The sequence below is a fragment of the Salminus brasiliensis genome, chromosome 24, assembly GCF_030463535.1.
Source record: "Salminus brasiliensis chromosome 24, fSalBra1.hap2, whole genome shotgun sequence".
NCBI classification, from domain to species: Eukaryota; Metazoa; Chordata; class Actinopteri; order Characiformes; family Bryconidae; genus Salminus; species Salminus brasiliensis.
Window position 1 is genome coordinate 8583608 of NC_132901.1, and position 16106 is coordinate 8599713.

A 16106-nucleotide genomic window follows, 5' to 3' on the forward strand; every position below is an offset into this window, starting at 1 on the left:
GAGGGACTGGCGGCGTCTGCGTGACCCCGGAAAAGCCGAGGAGCTCCTCGACCACCACGGCCGTTTTTCCCTCTGCTAACCGGTTCAGTTCCTCAGTGGAAAGTATGGAGGAAGGACGACTCTGTGCTACACTCACACTTTAGTACTTTTGGGTGAGCTGCGTGATTCTTAGCTAGGGCTGCCTCTTAGCTACAGAACATGTGAAATCCCCACACTTGAGTTTCTATATGTTTAGTTTCTCTTTCTTAATATGAATAAAAGTATAAATGAGGAGGATTTGGGCTGTGCAGGACTCTCAACAACGTTCATACAAACACTGTCGGACCAAAATGCTTTAAAACTCAAGGGAAATGAGATGAAGTCTCTGAACTGAACTACATGAACTGTACATTTAACAGCATATTTATGAGAATAGCTTGACATTGCAGAATAACCTAAACAAATGTAAGATGCAGTAAATGACAGTAAGTTTAAATTCAGTCAGCAGATGGACAGGAGCTTGAACCGTGTCCTCTGAATGTGTGTGTGAATATTGTAAATGTGTACTGTATGTGTGTTCCAGATTCAGTCCTTGTATCTTGCTGGTGTTTTCACTTGTCTTCCTGACCTTGTGAAGAATGCCTCTCTCGGATGTGTCTCAGGTAAGTCTGATTGTTTTGCAGTACCAGTTTCTGCAGGTGGACCAGATTCACTGACCTGCGGCTCGACACAGGAATCAGTAACAACATTGGGTGATGCTGATGGAAACTCTTTCAGTCGTCCTGAGGAGGTGTTTTCTGTTTCTCCTACAGGTTCTTCCATCATGTCTCACGTCCTAGTATTGCTGGTACATCACTGTCAACCATGTGAAATTTAATCTTGCATTTTTGGCTTTTGTGTTTGCAGGTGAGCGTTAGCTTTCCCAACAGTGACATGCAGTGTCTAGAATATGTGAGCGGTTTTAAATCTGAGTGACTTGTAGACATTTCCTGAGATGACTTTGCATTCAGCACCAGTGTCCAACTTGAAAACAATGTTCTTGTTGTTTGTTTCAAGATTTTCAGTCCAGTTATTCTTTTCACTTTTGTTGTGACAGTGTTTGTTTGTCTAATATTCTGTTTTTCTGATTTCAACTGTTCCAGTGAAGAAATCTTCCTGCTCTGTCTTTTGTTCTACTGATTCTACTGTTCTTTTTTTTTCCTCATTCTGCTTTGATTGGTTTGTTTTATATATTTTTGGTAAAGTGATTTTCTGTTGCAGGATTTACACACTTGGCCATAGGCAGGACATTGTTTCTGTTTATGTTCATAACCATATCTGGAGCAGCTTGCTTTTGTTGCTTGTTCATTTTTAGCTAGCTTGGATTTGCTTTCGTGTTCAAACCCAACTGTTTGTTTTGTTTCTGTTCTGTTTTGTATTTCATTGAGCACTTTGTTCACTTTACTTGATGTCCCTTCATTTGCACAGCAGATATTCATGGTCTTTGTCTATGTGCGATCTGTTTCTCTCAGCAACCTTGCCCACAACTGGTCTTCCCTAATACCACAAGCACTCCTGCCTCTAATTAAGGAGTCATGTAAGTCCCCAAAATGATCTTTCGCCTTTTTCAGGTCTCTCGAAGAAGCCTCTCTGTATGTTTCTCTCGGATGTGTCTCAGGTAAGTCAAATTGTTTTTCATTACCAGTTTCTACAGGTGGACCAGATTCACTGACCTGCGGCTCGAAACAGGAATCAGGCTTTTGTGTTCGCAGGTGAGCGTTAGCTTTCCCAACAGTGACATGCAGTGGCTAGAATATGTGAGCGGTTTTCAAGCTGAATTCTGGAGTTTTGTTTTAAATCTGAGTGACTTGTAGACATTTCCTGAGATGACTTTGCATTCAGCACCAGTGTCCAACTTGAGAACAATGTTCTTGTTTGTTTCAAGATTTTCAGTCCAGTTATTCTTTTCACTTTTGTTGTGACAGTGTTGATGTTTGTCTAATATTCTGTTTTTCTTATTTCAACTTTTGATGTCCCTTCATTTGCACAGCAGATATTCATGTCCTTCGTCAATTTCCATTCTGTTTCTCTCCGCAACCTTGCTCACAATTGGTCTTCCCTAATAACACAAGCACTCCTGTCTCTGATTAACAAGTCATGCAACTCACCGAATTCATGGTCTTTTGCCTTTTTCAGGTCTGTGGAAGAAGCCTCTCTGTATGCCTCTCTCGGATGTGACTCATGTAAGTCAGGTTGTTTTGCAATACCGGCTCCTACAGGTGGACCGGATTCACTGACCTGTGGCTCGACACAGGAATCGAGTGATGTTGATGGACAGGAGCTTGAACCGTGTCCTCTGAATGTGTGTGAATATTGTAAATGTGTACTGTATGTGTGTTCCAGATTCAGTCCTTGTATCTTGCTGGTGTTTTCACTTGTCTTCCTGACCTTGTGAAGAATGCCTCTCTCGGATGTGTCTCAGGTAAGTCAAATTGTTTTGCAATACCAGTTTCTGCAGGTGGACCAGATTCACTGACCTGCGGCTCGACACAGGAATCTGCAACAACATTGGGTGATGCTGATGGAAATTCTTTAAGCTGCCCTGAGGAGGTGTTTTCTGCTTCTCCTATCTTTAAACCACAACTAACGTCTCATTGAAATTCAGTATTGCTTTTTTGGCTTTTGTGTTCACAGGTCAGCATTAGCTTTCCCAACGGTGACTTGTGGTTGCTAGAATAAGTGAGCGGTTTGCAAGCTGAATTCTGGAGTTTTGTTTCAAATCTGATTTGACCCTTTTGTTGTGACAGTGTTGATGTTTGTCTAATATTCTGTTTTTTTTCTGATTTCAACTGTTCCAATGAAGAAATCCTTTCTGCTCTGTCTTTGTTCAACTGCATGATTTTTTTTTTTTCCTCATTCTACTCTGATTGTTTTGTTTTACACATTTGCTGATTTTGCTGTTACAGTATTTGCACACTTGTCCATATGTTCATAACCACATCTGGAGAAGGACATGAACTTGAACTGTGTTCTGTTTTCTGTTTCTTCTATAGGTTCTTCCATCTGGCGTCTGGACTGTGAAGAATCGTGGCTGATCATGATAGCAGGTTGCCCTCTCTGAATTCTCACCTTGTCTCACATGTATATGCTTGGCTGACTCTTTGTCTGTCTGTCATAATAGCTGTTCTGCTTGAGTTTTGTTCTCTCCAGCTTGTCTTGTATCTGTATTTTGCTTTTCTGCTTTGAATGTCCAGTATGTTTGGATTTTTCTCATTGGGCCATCCTTCCATGGTCCTTGTGTGTAGTAACTACATCTCCTGGATTATTTGCTGTTGCTTTTCGGAATGTAATTTAACCACTGGCTTTCCCTCCTGCAGAACTGCTGCTCCGAAGCCTTCTGGGCTCACATCTACAGATGGTGTACCAGGTATTTTTACATCATAGAGCTTTAGTGTGGGAGTATTTATCAGCAGAGATTTCAGTTTTTTTATAGCTTTGTGCTCGACTTGCCACAGAGTGTCCTGCTCGAGCAGTTTTCTGAGAGGTGCGCTGACAGTCTGGGAATAAACTTGGAAAGGTACTGAATCATGCCCATGAATCTCATGAGTGCCTGCTTGTTTTCTGGTGTAGGCATGTGTGTTACAGCTCTCACTGTCTCTCGATCTAGATTGAGACCTTCTGCAGAGAGCATATGGCCAATGTACTAGATTTGTGGTGATCTGATCTTGCACTTGTTTTTGTTGAGTTTCAGGTTCCACTGTCTTTCCCTTTTCAGCACTTGGATGAGTCTGCCGTCATGTTTCCTTGACCGTTTCACCCTAGACTAAGATATTGTTCGTAACATTGACAACACCTTCCAGGCCTTCAATAGTCTGCAATTGACCTTTGGAATACCTCAGAAGCTGAGGACACCCCAAAAGAAGGTCAAAGGAATCTGTATCTTCCAATGGGTATGTTCAGTGTGCAGAGCTTGGAACTTTCATCATGAAGTTTGATCTGCCAAAATCCTCACCACTGTGACCATGCTGCTTACCCAGTTGTTCGGTTTATGCTGTTTGGTGATTACACCCCTTTTCTCCATTTCAATGATCAATCATCAATGATTGTTGTCTTTCAGGGCAATCATGACTTCTTGGTGAATGAATCACTGGTGAGACCATGGGATCTACTTGAATGTGGTGATGTCCTGGTAGGAATCCAAGAACAGCGGTCAGATCAATGTCTTTCAGAATGTCATTTTACTTTGTGATTCCATGCACTCTTTTAACCACACCTAACATCTCCCATGTCTCACGTCCTAGTATTGCTGGTACATCACCGTCAACAATATTTGAAATTTTATTTTGCATTATTGGCTTTTGTGTTCACAGGTGAGTGGTAGCTTTCCCATCGGTGACATGCGGTGGCCAGAATATGTGAGTACTGGCTGAATTCTGCAGTTTCTGGTCCCCAAATTCCTACCGTACGCCTTGGTGCTTTCAGCTGGATCCTGAGCTCTCGTGAAGAACAAATGGTGAACATAGGGTAGGTTCTTTCTTGCCTCTCAGTAATCCCTGAACTTGTTTTTCAGCACAGTTCTTGTTTCAGTTTCTTCCTCACTGAATTGTAACATGTTGTAGACCTTCACTGCATCTTCCCCAGCGACGTGCAGAAAGGTGGTGCATTGGAATTTTTCAGACTCCTCAACAATCCCAGTAAGAAACAGGTAAAACTTTTGCACCAACAGTCTCCAATTTTTTACAAGATTGCCTTGCAAGCACAGTGCTAAAGGTGGCTGCAGCTGTGCCATTTGCTTGTGTTCTGCTTGAACCATATTGGGCTGCTGTGTCCTGCTTGTGTTCTGCCTGAAAATTGTTACGCTGCTGTGTCCTGTTTGATTTGTATTTCGCAGCTGTGTCCTGCTTGATGGGTGTTGGGCCGCTGTGTTCTGCTTGTGTTTTGCCTAAAAATTGTTTAGTTATGCTGCTGTGTTCTGCTTGAACAATATTTCGCTGCTGTGTCCTGTTTGAACAGTGTTGGGCTGCTGTGTCCTGTGTTTTGCATGACCGTTCTGCTTGAACAGTGTCACTTAACCTTGTTCTGTATATTAATTTTGCTGCTGTGTTCTGCTTGAATATTTCGCTACTGTGCCACTTGCTTGTGTTCTGCCTGATTTGATTGATCTGATTGATATTTCGCTGCTGTGTCTTGCCTGCGTTTTTCCTCAAAATTGTTACGCTGCTGTGTTCTGCTTGACCGATGTCAATTAACTGTGTTCTGTATGATAATTATGCTGCTGTGTCCTGCTTCATAGGTGTTGGGCTGCGGTGTCCTGCTTGTGTTCTGCCTGAAAATTGTTACGCTGCTGTGTCCTGCTTGAACCGTGTTGGGCTGCTGTGTCCTGCTTATAAAGTGTCACTTAACCTTGTTCTGTATAATAATTTTGCTGCTGTGTCCTGCTTGTGTCCTGCATCAAAATTGTCATGCTGTTTTCTGCTTGAACGATATTTCGCTGCTGTGCCACTTGCTTGTGTTCTGCTTGAACAGTGTTGGGCTGCTGTTTCCTGCTTGTGTTTTGCATCAAACTTGTTGCTCTGCTGTGTTCTGTTTAATTACGCTGCTGTGTTCTGCTTGAACAGTGTCACTTGTTCTATATAATAAATTCGCTGCTGTCCTGGTTGTGTTTTTCATCAAGGTTATGCTGCTGTGTCCTGCTTGAATGGTGTTGGGCTGCTGTGTCCTGCTTGTGTTTTGCTTGAAAATGGTTATGCTGCTGTATTCTGTACAATTTGTTTTGCTGCTTTGTTGTGCTTGAGCGGTGTTACAGTGCTGTTCATATTCATATATAAACCTAAACCATTTCTTCTTTTCCCCTTGCGCTGAGCTGCTGTCTGCTGGTGCGAGTGCATTTGTGTTTGGCTGCTCTTTCCTACCCTGTCCTGCTGTAACATCTCCCATGTCTCACGTCCTAGTATTGCTGGTACATCAACAATATTTGAAATTTAATTTTGCATTATTGGCTTTTGTGTTCACAGGTGAGTGGTAGCTTTCCCAGCGGTGACATGCAGTGCCCAGAATATGTGAGAACGTTGCTGAATTCTGCAGTTTCTGGTCCCCAAATTCCTACCGTACGCTTTCAGCTGGATCCTGAGCTCTCGTGAAGAACAAATGGCGAACATCAGGTAGGTTCTTTCTTGACTCTCAGTAATCTCTGAACTTGTTTTTCAGCACATTTCTTGTTTCAGTTTCTTCCTCACTGAATTGTAACATGTTGTAGACCTTCACTGCATCTTCCCCAGTGGCGTGCAGAAAGGTGGCGCATTGGACTTTTTCAGACTCAACAGTCCCAGTCTCTGTAAGAAACAGGTAAAACTTTTGAACCAACAGTCTCCAATTTTTTACAAGATTGCCTTGCAAGCAAAGTGCTAAAGGTGGCTGCAGCTGTGCCACTTGCTTGTGTTCTGCTTGAACCGTGTTGGGCTGCTGTGTCCTGCTTGTGTTCTGCCTGAAAATTGTTACGCTGCTGTGTCCTGCTTAAATTGTATTTCACTGCTGTGTCCTGCTTGATGGGTGTTGGGCTGCTGTGTCCTGCTTGAACCTGTTGGGCTGCTGTGTCCTGCTTGAACAGTGTCACTTAACCTTGTTCTTTATGATAATTATGCTGCCGTGTCCTGCTTGAACAATATTTCGCTGCTGTGCCACTTTTGTGTCCTGCATCAAAATTGTTACACTGCTGTGTTCTGCTTGAACGGTGTTGGGCTGCTGTGTCCTGCTTGTGTTTTGCTTTAAAATGGTTACCCTGCTGTATTCTGTACAATTTGTTTTGCTGCTTTGTTGTGCTTGAGTGGTGTTACAGTGCTGTTCATATTCATATATAAACCTAAACTTTTTTTTTTTCTTTTCTTCATGTCTTCTCTCTCCCTCTCCTCCATGTGCTGAGCTGCCCCCTGCTGTCTGCTCGTGCGAGTGCATTTGTGTTTGGCTGCTCTTGCCTACCCTGTCCTGCTGTAACCCTTCTAAAAAGTTTTTGCTGTGATCCCTCTAACCCTTTGTGTGTTTTCTCTCTTTCCCATGTGCTGAGATGCCCAGTTTCAACTGTTCCATCGGCAGACCTGGCTCTCTCCACCACCCTCCTGCCTGCTGTCCAGTTCTGGGGCCTCTAATGGAGTCATCCTCCCCTCACTGCATGGCTGTGCTTGTGACCGTGTACCTGCATGGACTTCATTTCACTCATGTGTTCATCTTTTTATGGCTTGACGGCACATTGGCCATATTCCCTTAATTCCGTGTTTTATTCCTGTTTTGCTTTTCATTGTGTTATCCGGTGTCGACCAGAGGAGGATGGGTTCCCTTTTTGAGTCTTGGTTCCTCTCAGGGTTTCTTCCTCTCGATCTGAGGGAGTTTTTCCTTGCCACTGTTGCCACTGGCTTGCTCAAAAGAGGCTTGGACCCGGATCTCTGTAAAGCTGCTGTGTGACCACATTTGTTGTGAAAGCGCTGTATAAATAAAATTCATTTGAACTGAATCCTGTATTCTGTATGAGTTATGCTCCTCTATGCTGGTTGTGTAGTGTTATGCTACCATATTCTGGTTGAAAGAGTACTGGTACTGTATTCTATATCAAAATAATGATTCTAATGACTTCTGAATGAAAGCGTTATGCTACTCTGTTGTGAATGAACAGTTTCAAGCTCTGAATACGGGACACAACAGTGTTGCGCTTCACATTCAACATAGAGCTTGTAGCGCCCCCTATGGATTCTTTAAGAGGATTAGCGTGGCCTGTTTTTAAGATATGGAGTTCCACAAGGCTATATTTTAGGACTGTTATTATTTACATTATACATGTTACCACTGGGCTCAGTTATAAACAGACATGATGTTAATTTCCATTGTTATGCAGATGACACACAGCTCTATATATCAGCCAAACCTGATGATAAATTTAGTTTAAAGAAAACAGAGGACTGTGTAAAGATATAAAACTCTGGGTGTCACATAACTTCCTTCTTCTTAACAGTAACAAAACAGGTTCTCCATTTATGCCCAAAAGACACTAGAAATAAAGGATCAGACTTAATGTTAAACTTTGCTGATGTTTCCATTATTCCTGGTCTAGCAGCTAAAAATCTTGGTATCATATTTAATTCAGATTTATCATTTGAGCAACATGCAGCTAATATTAGTAGGACAGCCTTTGTGCATCTTCGGAACATTGCCAAACTAAGAAACTCCTAATCTCTACAGGATGCAGAAAAGCGAGTACACGCTTTTATTACCTCAAGACTAGATTACTGTAATGCACTTTTGTCAGGTTGTTCCAGCAGGAACCTCAAAAAACTTTGAATAGTTCAAAATGCTGCAGCCAGGGTCCTTACTAAACCTAGAACATTTGACCATATCAGTCCAGTTCTATTAGTAACCTCAGCAGGGGGAAGAGCCTTTTCTTATAAAAACCTCAATTCTGAAATAACCTTCCAGATAATGTTTGGGGCTCAGACACAGGTTCAATCTTCAAAAGCTAAACCAAACAGATGAGTTTTCAGCCGATTTGATCACTCAGGTTTGGACGGTGGAGCAGATGTACACTAGCGTTTCAAGGTGATCCCGTGTCTGTGTTACCTTCTGGCTAGTGCTTTAGAGTACTATGGTCACCTTATTGACTTGTGTTTAGTAGTGTCTAAACTTAGAGGTATCTTTGAATTTTTAGCCTATTCAAACTAGCTTTTTCTCGGGTAAATAGCAAAGCCCTTTTGTAAGTTGCTCTGGATAAGGGTCTGCTAAATGACGTAAATGTAAATAAATGTTTTAATTAGGTTTTTATAGTCAGACCTGCTGGAGTCGTCTGACACACTCTCTATAAACTGATACTGCTCAACAATGACGTTGCCACCCACCAGTCTGACCACCAGGCTCACCCACCACCCATGCCAGACCAGCAGCACACCCTCCTACCACTGCTACCTGCCTAGTGACCATGTTAAAACCTAAATGGACTCTCAACTATCTGTCACTTTTAATATCACCACTATGGTGTCTCACAGTGGTGGCTCAGTGGTTAGAGCGCCGGGATATCGATAACAGGGTTGTGGGTTCGATTCCCGGGCTCGGCAAGCTGCCACTGTTGGGCCCTTGAGCAAGGCCCTTTACCCTCTCTGCTCCCCGGGCGCTGGAGTTGGCTGCCCACCGCTCTGGGTGTGTGTGTGTACTCACTGCCCCTAACACGTGTGTGTGTGTGTGAGTGTGTGTTCACTACCAGATGGGTTAAATGCGGAGGACACATTTCGCTGTACACTGTACAGTGACGAATACGTGCACCTTTACCTTTAACTATCATTACTCTGACCATCACTGCCATGACTATATTAAGTTATTCTACACCATGATTATTATATTATGATGATCAAAATGTTGCACACCAGAGCAGTTCAACAGTATAGATGGTTTGGTAACTTTTATTAATAATTTATAAACAGTTCTGACCAGAGGAGGATGGATCACCCTTGTGAGTCTTGGTTCCTGCCAAGGTTTCCTCCTCCAGCTCTGACGGAGTTTTCTTGCCACTGTCGCCTTTGGCTGCTCACTGGGGTTCTTTCGTAATTGGGTCTTGGAGAAAGGGCCAGTTAGTTTTACCAAAATACCCAACAGTATTTTAGAGCCTCCTACCAGTGTCCACCTCACTGTCGCGTTGTTTTTGCTTGTGTGTTTTCTTGGAAAAGTCGCCTTTGTGAACACTGGCAAAAAAGCAGCATGAACTATGGTTACCTTAATAAAGTAATGTAAAAGAAAAAAATAATAAACACTCCCCCTCCCCTTCCATTTCACTTATAAAATAAATACACACAACAACGGCTTCTGTACTCGAGAGTATAATACAAATTTCTTTAATAGTCAGCCTCAATTTCACTCATTATTAAGGACACACAAGCCATTCAGTTGTATAGAAAAGGGAACTTCAATGTAGTGAGAAGCACTAAATAGATATTTAATATTGACCTGTTGCAAACGACACATTTGGTGGATGGTGCTTGGATGCCATCGTGTGGCTAATCAGAGAAACTGCAATGTTTATAAATAGATGCCCATAATGACAAATTATATGATTTTCAAACCTGTCTAAATTGTACAGTACACACTCTAATAGTACAGTCTACTTAATCTGCCTCGACTCATTTCTCATTTAAAACCATCACTAGACATTACCAACATTAACACTTTACTTGGAGAAGTCGCCTTTGTGAACACTAGCAGAAACAGTTGCTTCTGTACTTGAGAGCATAACACAGTGTTGTTGATAGTCAGCCTCATATTCGTTCATCATTAAGGGAATAGCTGCACTTCTTTTACAGTGAAAAGCAATCCTTTTGCAATTGGCCTATTTTGTTTGAATAAAATAGTCACTGATTACTGTAAGTAATTTCTCTTCATCTTTGAAACATGGGGTAAACAAATTTAATAAATAATAAAACTACTGCTTCAGGTTTTAGCTGTTACAGTAACCTGTGCAGAACTGGTTGTAGTGGCGGTGTGTTCCTGCCTTCTGGACCAGTTTCTCCTTTGTTCTCTTACTGTTAAATTCACCTTATTTACCATAACCCTCTTAACTTAGTCTCTGAAATGCTGTTTGCCTTGGTGCTACCCTGGCCCGACTATCCACGCTTTTTTGCTATCTGTTGTCCACCAGAACAGGATAGGGTAATCTTTAACTTTTGAGCCTTGGTTCCCCCAAGATTTCTTCCTCTTGCTCTGATGAAGTTTTTCATTGCCACAGCTGCCACTGACTTGCTTATAAGTTTTTATTTATTTATTTTTTTATAGATTTCAGTCTCAATACGGTTTAACCTGAGTGAGGAATACTCTACTCTGCAGACTAACTAAAAGACTGTGGGCTTTGCTGCATGAAAGTAAGGCAGCACCCTCCCACGTGGAGTGGACTCCACCATCCCTGCCTATAAAACCAGGCTTGTCCTCATACTTTATCCAGTTGTCTATGAAGCCCACATGATATTCTGAACACCACTTGGACATCCAGCGGTTTAGCGCTGTGAGTCTGCTGTAAGCCTGGGGGTCGTGCTTCATTGGGATGGCAGCAGAGCATATTACGACATCGCCTGGGCCAGTGTAGTCTCCTCTTTAATATTATCCTTAGTCACTTCAGATGTCCACAGGTGAATATTACTGACCCCTACATGGATGACTATCCTTGACTATCCTTGGCACTTATTTACAAATTTAGACAAAATATATATTAAATATCACACTGATAATAAAAAGATTTATTACTTTTTAAAATATACAGACCAAATAGCATATTCATTTATTATTACAATAAACAAATGAAGCCATTTGTTCCTTAAAGATGTGTAATTTCTCCAACACAAAGCCACGATGTGATTCTGAACAGTGACTGAAGAAAAGGATCAGGACCTCATCTAATTTGAGCGGGAGAGATGGAACACAGTCGGCAGGTAATTGGAGGGGAAGACGGTGCAGAGGTAGGTCGGGTCATGTTTGCTTCAAATGATTTAGACATAAACATGAGTAAATCTGTCTCACCCTTACTCTCATTTTATTGGTTGCCTCCTTAAAAATGAGCGTCATGTTTAGCTGGAGTTGGAACATTTTTAAACATGGAGTGGAGACTTTCCTAATTGTGTTGGGTTGAATGATGGGTGTATTTAGGAAAGGGCAGAAACTTCAGCCATTAATAACCAAGAAGGACACATTTGGGACGTATCTTTTATGGGTGTGTCCTTTATGTATATATGCATTTGTAATGTATTTATCCTTTGTTCTGTATTCAAAGATGAACAATGCAGAGACTGCCCAGGAGACCTCCTAGAACCTCTGCTGTATGTGTAGAACACTTTAATTTGCAGTTTGATTTATAACACACACACACACACACACACACACACACACACACACAACTTTCAGTGTTTTTTTTTCTTTTTACTGTATTTGTGTTTATTCTGCATTTAATAAAATACATGTTTTTACTGTATTTGTGTTTACAGTTATTCTAAAAGATTAGTTTTACTCTTTTCAGTGTTTTTTTTACTGTGTTTGTGTTTATTTTATATTCTAATACAAATTTTTTTTATTTTATTAGAAACGTTTAAGGGATGTGTACATCTTCACATGTATGTAAAACATAAATACACTGAATTTATACCCTTTTATGTCTTCATTTATTGAATGTAGGGATGTTCCCAGCATTTCCCCTTCAACCAGGATCTAATTCTGACCACAGCTGTAGTCACTTAGACCCCTTTTACTCCTGGTCACTTCATGGGACTGGGCTCTGGGCTGTATCCTGATAAGATTTTAGCCTCATGTCTTTACACTTGTAAATCAAAAGCGTCTCCGGTTAGTCAGACTAAAATCTGATCTCTGTGTGGGAGGAAATATGCAGATTCATCCACTGAGTGGTAGCTATCACTGGTGTACTGGTGTAACCCCGCTGTCTCAGTCCCTCAATAAAGCAAGTTTCAGTGTAATCAGAGAGAAAACCGCAGCTACTTAGTATTGTACTTCTCTTTAAACCCCTCTAGCCAAAAGTTCCTGTTGATCTGCTGCACAGAGTTCTTATTTTTATTTATTTTATTTCTAAACTTTTATGAGGGATTTGTGTCTCCACTCAGGAGGTCAGCATGCACTTCAGCGTTCAGCTACAATAAATGAAGAGAAGTGAAAACTTGAACACTGTACACTGCCCGTCGTTTGCGTTTCCGTGGAAAACCACAGAGGAAGGGGACGTCCAGCTTGACCGGCAGATCCAGTTGCCGTTGTAGAGGCAGTCCAAACTCTCCTGACGGAAGACGTGGCTGGAAGCAGCCTGTGACGCCTCCAACACTGCTAACCGCTTCAAGATCCTCAGCTCTTCAAATTCACCGTCACCTGCTCCGGCACCGAGGACGACTCCTCAGGGCGGTGTTCTCATTGTTGGATATTCTACTCTAAAACACTTTAAAGTATCGGCCCCAAAGAGTAACACCACAGTCTCCTGTTTTCCAAAATAAGACCCCCACAGTAAGATCACACTGAGAGCCCACCTGAATAAATTGTCAACACCCCACTTGCTCTCACATTGTACACGGCATTCCACAGAATAACACTGACCCGTTTCCCTCCCAAACACAAAGCTCTTAACGTTCTCTAGCTTGAGCTCAGTTGCAGGTCTTCTCATAACCACCATGCTCAGCACTCAGCTCTTTACATTCAAGTGGTGTCTAATGTGGACGTGTTTGCATCTTTGGTGACATACAGGGTTTTGGACACAGCGATTGCACCTGCCTTGGTTGTTTTCAGATACACATACGCAAACCCAAACGTCCAACCAAACAAATTTACGACTTATCTCTCTGACTAAGGGTCTTCGGTGCCTGCATGCGCACACACACACACACACACTGGGAATGCTTAACCGTATTATGTTTCTTGCAAACGTCAAAGCATAAAAAGTTAGGGTCTTGTTTCTGACTACACTGTGGGTCTTCAGTACAGCTGTCATGTAGGAAATACCTAACATGAGAAAACAAAAAGCTAAAGTAGGACAGGAATCCGCCGTATGTTGCTTGGGGAACTCCTTCAGACAGAGTCTAGTCTCAGACGATGGTATATATATTTTTATGTTGTCTGTATATTCCTTAAAACATATTAGATTTGTTGATGTGGGATTAATAAAGAATTCTCTTAAATTTCACACACTCCTACATAATCCTGTGGTAGGAACAAATTGGGAAGAAAAGTCGTACCGTGGACAAAGAATTAGAAACATTTCCCACACTTCCACCGTTTTGCAGACACCTACCTACTCGATGATGTCACACCCCCAAGATACATCACATTCCCACAGTCGTAAATCTTTTTGGCATAAAGTGGAACTTATTACTACTAATATCATCAGAGAGAAAACCGCAGCTCCTCACTCCTCCAACTTCTCATCCCCAACCCCAAGCTCAAAACTTTCCCCAGATCAACCTAGACGTTATGAACACCATGAGCACCTTCATCCGAGAGAGCACAGATCCACTGCCCCACTGCAATGCTGGGGGGCTTTATACCCCTCTAACCCAGGCTTGGCATTAGGCATGGAGCCAATAGGTTAATGATTATCTGCTCCAGAAAGTCCTATTCTATTGGCTGAACTAGTCTATGGACTAGACTGGCTGTGTGTGTGCATTTGCATATCTGTGTCAGCAATGGGTGAAACCTAAATACAGCTGAATGTGTTTCATTAGAAAGAGTGTCCACAAACATTTGGACATATAGTGTTAGATAGTCAGATAATTTAATTATTATAATAATTCTCTAATAAAATGAAGCTTTGCCAAACTGAAGCTTTATAAAGATCTAAAAACAGGGCAGATCCTTTATTTATAAATATGAGTCTGTAATCAAGGAACCCTTTCATGCAGAAATGAGGAGAAATCAGGACGTTTTTCCAGAATATTTTTATTCTCCTTTCAGGCAAAAAGTAGGTGTTCAATGTGCTCTTCAGTTTCATCTACAAGTAATAAATATTAAAAATAAATGAAGTGAAATGAAAACTTTAACACTGTAGAAGAAATCTGTCTCTACTGGACAGACACGTCACTTCCGGCTGACAGGTCTAGCGCTGCTCTCCTGCTGCTTGTTTCTCCCAGTCATATCTTTGTATCAGGGATGAGCAGAACGAGGCTTTTTAACCAGTTGAAGCAGAAGTGGTTCATTTGAAGCTCTACTGCGCCACCTGTTGTACAAATACAATACTACACCACCATTGCCTGATTCACTTGTGTTCATAAGCTTTGTCCAAACTGCTCCATACAGCGATGTCGGACTGCGTTTCTTCCTTTAACTGAATGAATTTCATCTGAGTGTGTAATTCCTTTACTCTCCTCCTAAATTTACACGGTTAGCTGTCGGCAGGGGGGTACACACCTCTCCTCATGGAAATCATAATCGTCATAATCATCATCATCATCTGACATTGCCTGGTCAGTCTGGGTTTGGTGTTCTGTAACACACGTAGAACAGACATGGTCTTGTGTTCTTTACAGTGTTTCTACTCTCAGCATATTTCCCTTGTATGCAGAGTTTAGGTTCAATTTATTACCATTTAGTTTTTTTAGTTTTTCATGCCCTGGTGGAGATCAAGGTCATTACTTGACTGTAACCCTTTGTACATTTCAGACCCATCTACACTGTTTGAAATCATAGACCCATGTGTGTTCACTCATGCGTTCACTCCAGCCCGAGAGAAGTCCTCTCCTCTTTCGTAGCGTCAACGCAAAGCTGTGATTTTGTTGGCGTGGCTGATTGGTCTAAGGGGCTGGATTAAGGCTCCAGTCTCTTTGGTAGCGTGGGTTTGAACTGCCACTGCCAAAAGACACCTTTTGGGGGCAATGGTAACTCAGCGATTGGAGCGCCAAGCTATTGATGACTGGGTCAGGGGTTCGATACCCGGGCTCGACAATCTGCCACTGTTGGGCCCTTGAGCAAGGCCCTTCACCCTCTTTGCTCCCTGCGTGCCACAGCAATGGCTGCCCACCGCTCCAGGCACTGTCACTGTGTGTGTTTGATCACTGGTGTGTATGTGTGTGTTCACTGCATGGATGGGTTAAAGGAGGAGGCCAGATTTCATCTGTGTCAGACACAAATGGTACACATGGTTGTCTTTGGCTCTGTGGTACATTACAGACCCTGGAACAGTAGTCAGTAGTTGGTCAGTGGCTGGTCTTCAAAATCTGACTCAGTCAGCTAAGGCGTGTCTCTGTCTTCCTCTGTTTGAGCGCCATCTTGAGCATCAGTTTGAGACTCTTGAACCTTTTCTGGAGTCTGATGAACATGGTTAGCTGTTGGCATGGGGATACACACCTCTCCCCATGGAAATCATCCGCCATTGACTGGTCAGTCTGAGGGTTCTCCAATTCCACTCAGCTGTATTTTGATGTGGTCAGTAAAGTGCAGAGGTCACGCACCTTATGCCCTTCTCACTGAGTGATGACTGCAAATCCCTTGCTGTGAACTCTGTACCCTTATCTGAACAAATACATTTTACTGTTCCATATGGAGATAAATCAGCCAAGAACTGCTCAGTAGCTTTTACAGTGTGACTCTGTACTTCTCTGTTGTCATGCCTTCTAGTATATCCTGTAATGTGGCTCGACAGCTAGCGCTTTCAT